The sequence below is a fragment of the Onychomys torridus genome, chromosome 15 (genome assembly GCF_903995425.1).
Source record: "Onychomys torridus chromosome 15, mOncTor1.1, whole genome shotgun sequence".
In the NCBI taxonomy this organism is placed as follows: Eukaryota; Metazoa; Chordata; class Mammalia; order Rodentia; family Cricetidae; genus Onychomys; species Onychomys torridus.
The window spans coordinates 71,445,912-71,457,321 of NC_050457.1; the positions used below are offsets into that span (position 1 = coordinate 71,445,912).

The window sequence follows — 11,410 nt, forward strand, 5'->3', positions numbered from 1 at the left end:
GTTGCCTTGAAACCATTCTGGATGTCGGATCATCTGGGCCATGGTGTCATCAGAGACCTTTCATGTGGTCTTTGCTGATCAAACCTGATGTATCTTAATCTGGAACAAATAAATAGCCTCTGGCTTTCTGTGGAAACAAAAGCAGAGATTTTACTATGTAAAAGTTAAAACCTTCCTTAAAAAAAAAAAAAAAGAAAAGGGGAAGTGCTGTGGATATCATTCTGTGTAAATAAAATGCTGATTGGCCAGTAGCCAGGCAGGAAGTATAGGCAGGAGAAGCAGAGTAAAGAATTCTGGGAACAGGAAGACAGAGGGAGAGACACAGCCAGCTGCCGCCATGGCAAGAAGGATATAAGGTAATGAATGGTAAGCCACGAGTCACGTGACAAAGTATAGTTTTATAGAAATGGGTTAATTTAAGATAGAAGAAGTAGATAACAAGAAGCCTGCCACAGCCATACAGTTTGTAAACAATATAAGTCTCTGTGTGCTTTCTTGGTTGGGTCTGAGTGACTGTGGGACTGGCAGGTAAGAGATTTGTCCTGACTGTGGGCCAGGCAGGAAAACTCTAACTACAGAGAATCTTTTTCTGTAAGCCTTCATTGCTATCTTTTAGAGCCTGTAAATCCTGGTCAGCAGATTCCAGAGAGAGAATCTTTTTATGTAAGTCCTGGTCAGCAGATTCCATAGAAAGAATCTTTTTCTGTAAGCCTTCATTGCTATCTTTTAAAGCCTGTAAATCCTGGTTTGCAGATTCCAGAGAGAGAATCTTTTTCTGTAAGCCTTCATTGCTATCTTTTAAAGCCTGTAAATCCTGGTTAGCATATTCCAGAAAGAGTATCTTTTTCTGTAAGCCTTCATTGCTATCTTTTAAAGCCTGTATCAGTCCCAATAATGACTCATCTTTGTTCTTATTATTAAACCAGTGTTTGAACACTGTGTGAATTATTACAATGAATGTCAAAATGGTACAGGCCAGATACGCCTTAGGGAGTTTGTATATTTCCAGGAAAATGTCATTCATCATACAGGCAAAAAGGTTTTTAAATTCTTGTGAGGTAATGTTGTCAGCCATATTACAAGAATTACTCAAAATTTGTTAGTCAGTTCTAAGGTGTAAAATTATCAAGTACTTTTACTTGAAATAAGCTTACCTTTCCGTGGTTTGGGGGGTGCAGTGGCACTTTTCAGCCAGCAGGAGGCGTTGGTATAGCTCCAAAGCAGGGCCTGCTGGCGACCTTGGCTGGCCGCAGCTGAAGGCAGGAGCCAAGATGGCCGGGAGCCGGCACTCAGGGAAGAGTGGGAACGCCTCACTCACAGAGGTTTTCGCTGGTCTAGGGGCTAAGCTAGGGAACTGAGACTGGACTAGCTGCTTTTTGGGGAATGGAACCGTGTAGGCGTCCCCTGGTTAAAAGAAACTTTGCAGGCGGGTTTAGGTACCCGCCAGCCCGGGAGGAGGCTGAGGGTGGGAGCCGCCCAGGCCTTTGGAATTTGCCAGATGAAGGGGTAGGTTGTAGTGTCTGGCAAAGGTATGGTGCAGTCCGGCGATGTTCTCTGAAGAACTCTGCTCAGTCTACCTCCAGTGTCCAGGGTCCCAGAACCAAGCAAGACCTCTCCTCTGGATCCTGGGTCTTCAGCTTCCTCCCCTCAGCCCTGCCTTGTGGGCATGACCATTACCTAAGCCTCAATGGGGGTTGGAACTTCCAGGCCAATGCTGGGATGGCTACCCACTACACTATTGTTTATGGTGCCCTGATCCAAAAGATATACTATACCACAATTCCTGCATATAAGGTTCAGGAGATATCTTTGGAGAAGGGGCGTGTTTATTATCAGAGCTGGGGGTCGAAGAAGTCTGCTGTGAGGTTGTGCCTTCTAGAAAGTGAAGGGATGCTGTGCCATGATACCCCAACAACATGGCTGCCTGAATAAGCCCTGAACAATGCCAGTGACACTAGATCCCCTGTAGGGGGCAGTCAGCTGGGTAAGCATCCAAGTGTAGGCACCTAAGAACTGCAAAGAGAGGGAGAATTAGTGTTTCCCGGGATGAGAGCACTCACTGTTCCTTCAGTAACAAGTGGTCAGTCCTCAAATGTACAGACAGGCAACACTGAACAGAATTGGCCATTTATATTTATATAGTTGTGTGTGTGTGTGTGTGTGTGTGTGTGTGTGTGTGTGTGTGTAACAATAATAATTTGAGAAAAGTACACCATATACTTGAGATAGACTATTGGGCAACATTAGTTGTAATGAGTAGATAGAGGGGAAAATTACATATTTTAATTCAATGATTTTCAGAGAAAAAATACAGCCTTGTGAATTGTGACAATATTGGTGAAAATGGAACTTATTTTAGGCAGATAACACATGATGTCATCAATATGTGAAATGTAATGAATTGAAACTTACATAAGGTAGAGCTGTGTTAAACATAAAGAATTATAACACACATAAGTTGGAGGTGCAATGATTTTTTTTTTCCATTGACCAGTAACATCAAGAAGCCAACACTTAAGGACTTCCTTGTTGTGGAATATTAGTTTTACTATGTAAAGCTGTGTAGCATTTGTTTACCTTGCGGGCCTAAGGCAATTGATTGGTCTATTAAAAAACTAAATGGCCAATAGTCAGGAGGTAGAGGTGGGACTTCCAGGCAGAGAGAGTAAGAGGAGAAATCTAGGAGACAGAGACAGAGGGAGTCGCCAGAGGCCAGCTGGACAGACATGGAGGAAGCCGGAAAGCAGGACATACAGAATGAAAGAAAAGTAAAACCCCTGAGGCAAAACAGATGAATAGAAACAGGTTAAATTAAGTTATAAGAGCGAGTGGGACAAGCATAAGGTAAAGGCCAAGCTTTCCTAATTAATACAAAGTCTCCATGTCATTATTTGGGAGCTGGCTGGTGTCCCAAAGAAAAATGCCAGCTACACTTCCTGAAGGATGAATGCTCTAGGACAGTGTGATAGGAGGAAGAAGCCCCCAGTGCTGTTGTCCCGAATGCTGGGTGTGTGTAAACTTTATGTGGGGTACATTCTGAAGCCTGGAAGATAGTGTTTGAGGAGCTGACCATACCGTAACTAGGAAGAGGACCCAAAGCTGAACCATGCAAACACTTCCGTCAATACCTGAAAGAGAAAAAATAGCAAGGGAAAATGGCAAAAAGACCAGTGATGTGTATTCTATGTTAAATTCTCAGCAGTGCTGTTAGTCCCGGACTTGCCTGCTTTCTCACATGATCAGACACTTAAATGACATTCAGTCTGTGAGTTCCTCCCCTGCCTGCTCCTCTCATGTCCCTTGTCACCATCATTCGCATCATTAGTGAATCTGTAGAAATCCTGAAACCCAGATGACAGCCTGAGCTGCTGCATCAGACTCTGTGTTTTCATTTCACTTCACACTCATGACTGTGCATATCGACTGTTGAGAAATCCTTCTCCCCCACCAGGACTTTCTCCTGTGGAAAAAATTGCATATATACATATATATGTGCTATATAGTAGCATATGGCAGTAATTGCTTGTTCTGTGTATGTGTTCATCTTACATTTCTGTCTTAAATGGATTGTGTCCAACTGGGCTTATAAAATCTTTTACTTTGACTTTCCTTGAAACTGGGTCCAGTGTAAGATCATGTGACCACTTTGGACATGTCTGAGGAATATTATTCACTCATGTAAGAGACATTTCTAGCTCTCTTTCATCCTGGGAAAAATGCAGATTTGTGTCCACAGGCACACGATATCTGTGTTAGGGTTTCAATTGCTGTGATCAACACATGATGAAAGACAGCTTGGAGAAGAAAGGGTTTATTTTAGACCTCAACTTCAGGTCACAGCCCATCACTGAGGGAAGTCAAGGCAGGAACCTGAGTCAAGAACTGGAGTAAAGACCAGAGAAGAACACTGTTTACTGACTTGCCCAGTCTGCTTTCCTATACCATATACAACTGCCTGCCCAGGGTGGGCACCACCCATAATGGGCTGTGCTATCTCAAATCAATTACTAATTAATAAAATACCTCTTAGATTTGGCTACAGGACAGTCTGAGGTAGGCAGGCATTTTCTCAATTATGTTTCTCTGTTCTCAAATGACCCTAGCTAGTTTCATGGTGACAGGAGAACCATACAGTCAATGCATCTTGGTATTTATATTCTTAATGGATTTAATTAAACTAAAGTGTGGTATCATTCATTGGTTTTTATTGCAAGAAATGCTGTCCTTCTGGGATGTGGCCATTGAGTTCTCTGCAGAAGAGAGGGAATGTCTGGAGCCTGCTCAGTGGAATTTGTACAGGGATGTGATGTTGGAGAATTACAGCAACCTTGTGTTGCTGGGTGAGGATCATTCATAGTGAATTCTTATTTCACCATCAACATGTAGCTTCCTCACTTTGTATGGTGTCTCATGGGAGCATTTCAACGGCCAATTTCATATCCTTTGTTTACAGAAAAATTAGAGAGATTGCTGTATTAAAAATCATTTCAGGGGTTGGGGATTTAACTCAGTGTAGAGCACTTGCCTAGCAAGTGCAAGGCCCTGGGTTCAGTCCTCAGCTCAAAAAAAAAAAAATCATTTCAGGACTGGTGGGATGGCGCAGTGGTTAAGAGCACTGAATGCTCCAATAGAGAACTGGGGTTCAATTCCCAGCACCTGTATGGCATCTCACAACTGTCTGTAATTCCAATATCTGATATTCTGATTGTGTTCTGACAAATATAGCTTGCTTGGAATCAGGGAGCGGAGCTATCCAGTAACTGACTGTATAGGTTTGGAAGACTGTCGAGAGAAGGGCAGGAAGTGGTAAAGGGGGACTGAGAATCTTGGCCTTTATGGATGGAGGAACAGAAGAGGTAGGAAGTCACTGGCGGCTGCTCCCCTGCTTCTCTGATCTCTCGATTTCTTACCTCAATGTCTGAGTCCCAATGTTTTGTTGATAAAGATTCATTTGATTAATGCTTCATCCTCACATAGACATACATGCAGGCAAAACATCAATACATATGAAAAACAAAAATAAATTATTTTAAAAAAGGATCATTTCAACTGTTTTTCTCTTTTTATGTTTAGCCTTTCTGTGGTGGATGTATGTTTCCTTCTCTTTAGTGGGAATGTTCGAAATTGAATGGCATGAGACATGGAGTTATGTCTTAACATGGGGTTAAGTTAAACATTTATTAATGACAGTGTTTCACAATACAGTTTTAATGTTTTTTCCCTTTATATGAAACTCAGACTTTGGATGTTATAAATTCCTTTATGTAGTGTAGTGATCCTGTCAGAAAACATTTAAGGAACTGATTGTCTGCAATCATTTTTTACATTGTCTCTTTCCTAATAAGCCATGTACTGGAAGGCACATGTCAATTCCAAGTAAAAGAACACATAAACAAACTTCTTCCCTTTTTCTGCAAACAGGGCTTGCTGTGTCTAAGCCACAGCTGGTGACACTTTTGGAGCAAAGATAAGAATCTTCAGATGTGAAGAGACAAGCAGCAGCCAATGTGCAGCCAGGTGTGTAGGAATGAGGGGTTTGGGGGCAGAGTTGAGGTCCAAATATCCCACAGAAAGGCAGGCTTTCCCATTACCCTGAAACAATATACTTTAGGTCTCTCCTTCATGTCTTTGTTGTCAAAGCTCATCTCTCAGAGGTTTATGATGGTTTAAGTCTCTTAAATTTTGCATTTTCCCAACAGTGAGCTGTGTTTTTATTTCCAGTGACTTCTAAGGTTTTTCTTTTTGTTGATTCTCCATTGTAGTGTAAGATCAGGGAAAGAACTCAGTGCTGGTCAGACTGGGAGTCATTTATTTGCAGAGGTTCAGAGTGCACTCATGCCAGAAAGATCTCTTCACCTAAGTGAGCATGATTGGGTTTCTAAAGCCTAATGCACAATTCCATCACAGAGAGGCAGGAGGGGCAGAAGGCTCAACTGTTTCAGTTCTGTTGATTGGAACAGCTAGGCCATGGGGAGCAGGTGGATAAAACTCAGACAAATCTGAGTCCCTCTGGACAGTTCATTCCCCACTGGTCTTAGGGAAGAGTCAAGGCATTAATGAATTGTATAAAGAGGTTGTATGGGGCCATTAGGTGCACTGATTTAACAGAGGCTGTTTGGTTTTTTCAACACTTTTACGACGAGTTGGTTTAGCAGGGTCTGACCATTAGACAGTAAGAAGAAGACAGGATGAGCTACAGGGCCTTACACTGTTGACTCAGGAATGCCAACCAAACAGTTCTGGGGACAGAGATTGTATGCCTTTCCTTCATGACAGTTAGTAGATGTAGGCCTTTAGGTGAGTTGTAAGGCTTCATGGTCTTTTGAGTCCTGTTTTGTTTTTTTCAAGTTAATATATGTATCATATGTTAGGTCTGTTATTTGGACATATTCCCAGTCACAATTTGTTAGAGAAATTATAAACTTTCATGTATAAACCTGATGTTTCCAGATACATCAGAGCTAGTAAAATGTTTTGTTTCAGATCTAGTCAGGATAGCCACTGTGATTAGCCCTATAGGAAGTACTATAGCTAAAACTATGAGTCCAGTGGGAGGAAGAGATCTTGTGGTCTCTTCTTCTCAAGGTTCACTGTTGATTCTCAAACTTCCTCCAAGTGTATATTTTCATTGGCTTCCAGATTTGTAATAGGAACAGGGCTGAGGAGCATAGGTGGAGTTTTTTTTGTCAGGACCATGATCAGCTCTGTCCACCAGCCATTCCCAATAACAACTCAGAGGGTAGGAGCACTGACTGCTCTCCCAAGGGTACTGAATTCAATTCTCAGCATCCACATAGTAGCTGACTACCAACTGTGTTGAGATATGGTGCCCTCTTCTGGCCTGCAGGCATACATGAGGGCAGAACACTGTATACACAAAATGTAAATCTTAAAACAACAAAAAGATAAATGTTGTAAATATGAAGAATATTTCCTAGCCTTTCTTCATATCTCAACTTTTGCTCAGCAGGAACAACAGCCAACAATTTTAACATTTATAACAAGGCCATTGATTATAGCTCACTACATATTCAACACCAGAGAGTTTATAAATGTGAAAAAACATACAAGTGTGAAGAATGTGGTAAAGGCCTTAGTTCTTATAAAATACTTTCCATACACCAGAGACTTCATACTGGAGACAAACCCTACACATATAAAGAATGTCATAAGGCCTTCAATACTCGCTCATCACTTTTTATACACCAGAAAAATCATACTGATGAAAGATCCTACAAGTGTGAAGAATGTAGCAAATCATTTTACTATCCTTCAATGCTGAAGCAACATCAAAGGATTCATTCTGGAGAGAAACCCTACAAGTGTGAAGAATGTCACAAAGCCTTTCATTATCACTCAGCCCTTGAGAACCACAAGGCAATTTATATTCAAGAGAAACTCTACAAGAGTGAACTGAATGGAAAAGGATGTACTAAGACTGCTTTCCTCATTGAGGACAAGGCAGCTCATATTGCAAAGAAAGCCTACAAGTGTGAAGAGTGTGACAAGTGTTTTTCAGCATATTCATCGCTTAGACAACATAAAAAAATCCATTCTGAAGACAATCCCTACAAGTGTGAAGAATGTGGCAAAAGGTTTTCCTCCTTTTCATTCCTTCAACATCAGACAGTTCATACTGGAGAGAAACTACACAAGTGTGAGGAGTGTGGCAAATGTTTTGTCTTAGCTTCATCCCTTAGATGACATCAAGTAATTCATTCTGAAGACAATCCCTACAAGTGTGAAGTGTGTGGCAGAACGTTTTTCTCTTTTACAAACCTTCAGGAACATCAGACCATTCATACTGGAGGGAAACCATACAAGTGTGAGGAGTGTGGTAAATGTTTTTCCTTATCTTCATCCCTTTGGTGACATCAAACAATTCACTGCGAAGACAGTTCCTACAAGTGTGAAGAGTGTGGCAGATGTTTTACTCACCTTTATCCCTTAGAGGACATCAAACAATCCATTCTGAAGAGAATCCTTATACCTGTGTACAATGTGGCAAACGGTTTTCCCCTTCTAGGGATCTTCAGGAACATCAAACAGTTCATACAGGAGAGAAACCCTACAAGTGTAAAGAATGTCACAAAGCCTTTCATTATCACTCATCTCTTAGGAGGGCTCAGATGCTGAGGACTAAGGAGCCCTGTATCAGTGTAACCTAAGGGAAGAGACAGGGATGGCTTTGCAGAGATGAAATGCAGCCAGACTCACCTTGTATCTTCCATGAGAACAACAGAGGGACGGTGAAGAGTAGTCTCTCCACCTTCCCTGACCTCCTGCCTACATGCATATTGATCACAGCTGTTGTTGTTCCTGGTTATCCATCATTATTAAAGTTAGGAAAGGAATGTAACAGTCAAATGAACTTTTTGGGTAGAAAGTTACAAGACAACAGTTCACATACTTTCTGAGGTTGAGTTTTGTTAAAACTAATTTATTAACATGTAAACATCATATATACATTGGAGAAAATACAGAGAAATGAATAAACCTCTAAATTACATGGCAAAGAAAGAGTATATACTTCTGGCTTTAATTTCCATCATAGTCAATAACAAAGAAAGGCTGCTGTGTTAAAATGTTCTGTTTTTTTAAAAAATGTCTAAGATGTAGTCAGCAATACACCTTGAACAAAAGTTGGGTTTGCTATGTGTATGTGAGTCAATGTTTTCTTCCTGCTTGGAGTCTTCATTCATTTAGTTATTAATTTCCTCAGAGCACAATAGGAAGATTTCCTTGAGAATGGAAATGACTTTAATGGATATATATTTGTTGTACAAGAGAATAATTTTTTAGAGCAAGTGTCTGTGGGCAAAGCTTCTCAAGTGACCAGCTGAAGTGAGAAGTGTAGCAGAGACATTCTCAGGAGTAAATAGTTTAGCAGAGACTCACAAGTTTAGGAGTAAATAATGTAGCAAAAGCTCACACTGTTAGGAGTAGATAGTACAGAGGAGACAAACACTCAGGAATAAATACAATAGCAGAAATATACTCTCAGGACTAAATAGTATAGCAGAGACTCATAATCTCAGCTGGCATTTCTCATTTCTCCCATTCCACAGTGTTGTGGAATATTTTATCTAGGAAAAGATGTCTTACATTTGTTTATGCTGTGGAATATTAATTTAACTGCAAAGTTGTGTTGTTTCTGCTGCCTATGTTAATGATGTTAAAATATGTTGCTTTTTTTCCCCTTTCCTGCCTAAGGCACCAGATTGCTCTAATAACAAGCTGAACAGTCAATTATATAGGTATGACAGGGATAGGTGGGGCTCACAGGCAGAAAGAATAAAAGGGAAGAAAAATCTAGGATGGAGGAAAAGGAGAAGAGGATGTAGCAGGAATCTTAAAGGTACTTGTTAATAAAATCAAACCTGAGCCAGGTATTGAGGTGAATGCTGGAAGATCAGAGAAGCAGAACAAGCCACAGCTTCCTCACCTCAGCAGTTCCTAAGCTGATCCTGTTTCCTCAGACTGCAAACTTCTGAGTCCTCATCCAAATGAATCTCAGCTGAACTGTGCTGCTCCAAAGCCTAAAAGCTTCACCAGCCAAATGCTGAACCAAATGCTTCTAGTTTCTGGTCTTCATGCCTTATATACCTTTCTACTTTCTGCCATCACTTCCTGGGATTAAAGGCTCACTTTCTGGGATTAAAGGCGTGAGTCACCAAGCTTGGCTGTATCCTTGAACAGAAGGATTTCTGCCTCTGGAATGCTAGGATTAAAGGCATGTGCTACCACTGCCTATCCTCTATGTTTAATATTGTGGTGATTCTGTCTCTGACCCCAGATAAGTTTATTTGGGTGCACAATATTTTGGGGAACACAATACCACCACAAGAGAATGACTTCAAGAGGGACACATCAGGGCCAGAAGCCGGGCAGCCCCCAGACAGCCGTGGAGACAGCAGGAAAGCGAGGTATACAGAAAGAAAGACAGGGAAGGAGCCATGAGGCAAAATCTAGATGAAGAGAATCAGGTTATTATTAACACCAGCAAGAAATGAGCCTAAGCTAAGGCCGAGCATTCATAACTAGTAAGTGTCCCGGTCAAGATTGTTGACATTTGGAGCGGGTTGTTGCCCCAAAAGCAAACCTCTTACACTACAGAGGTCATGAACTTCTGTACACTTAGAACAAACATTCAGAACAGAATCTTCAGTGTTCATAATGTATTTCAAGCTGTCTGCACTGAATATATTTTATGCATTTATACCCGATGAAAACTAAAATCTACAAGTGAGTTGAGACCTGAAAATCAGTTCTTATATCCTTTTTCACAACCCATGTTCATTACCTGCTTTAAATCTTCCTCATCCCCTAATATTTAACCTTTATTCTCTTTTTTTACTTTACGTAGTATATGCACATACATATTTCTTCACATATATACATATATTACTGTCTACACTAACCATATGAGGGAGAACATGCTCTGTATTTCTTTATATGAGTGGGTGACCTCAACTGATATACATTTGACATCTATCTGTTTTTCTGTAAATTTTGTGATTACACTAATTTAGAGATAAATAGCATCCCTTCTGGTTTCAAAATCATCTTTAAAAGATACTTTTCATTCCCTCCCAAGTTAGTGTATTGTGCTGTTTTACTTCCTTGTCTGGAGAGATGGCCAGAAAATAATGACAGGGATACTCTTTTTTTTTTTTTTTTTACAAAAAATTATTCTATTTAATTAATATTTTTTCATTTTTTTTTTACATACCAACCAGAGTTTCCCCTCCTACCTCTACTCCCATCTCCCCTCACTCCCATCTACCCCTTCCCCATCCACTCCTCCTCTGTCTCCATTCAGAAAGGGACAGGCCTCCCATGTGCTTGAACAAAGCATGACACATCAAGTTGAGGTAAGACCAAGCTCGTCCCCCTGCATAAAGGCTGAGCAAAGTAATCCAGCATGAGGAACAGGTTCAGGGAGACTTCTTAGTGATTATGAACACTTGCCCTTTAGCTTAGCCTTCTCCCCAGCTAGCTCATATAACTTAATTTAACCTGCCTTCATTACTCTCCAATCTGCCCCACAGCTTTTCTTTAAACCTCCCCACACCATTCTGTTATGCCTGTCTTGGTCCTCGAGTAGCTGCTGTCTCCCTGCAGCTGGATTAATCTCTTCTGCTCTATCCCATGAATCCTGCCTGTCCTCTCCTGCCTAGCTATTGGCCACTCAGCTCTGTTAAACCAATCAGAAGGTGCCTTGGCAAAGACAGATCTTCACAGGGTACAAAAAGATTATCCCACACAGTATTGCTTCATCATTTTAAAGTGCAACTGAGTCAACATAATATTTAATGTTATAGGAAGATTAAAATCAGAGCATATGGGCCCAAAATGACTTGTAAGCCTACTGTTTCTGTGAAAGTCTTGACTCACATACACACCTCTC

The 11,410-nt window shown here is 40.9% G+C and overlaps 1 pseudogene; it reads left to right on the top strand.

The window, feature by feature from the left end:
- The first annotated feature begins 4,143 nt into the window (after positions 1-4,143).
- On the top strand, positions 4,144-8,186 carry LOC118596396 (annotated as a pseudogene).
- Positions 8,187-11,410: the final 3,224 nt, after the last annotated feature.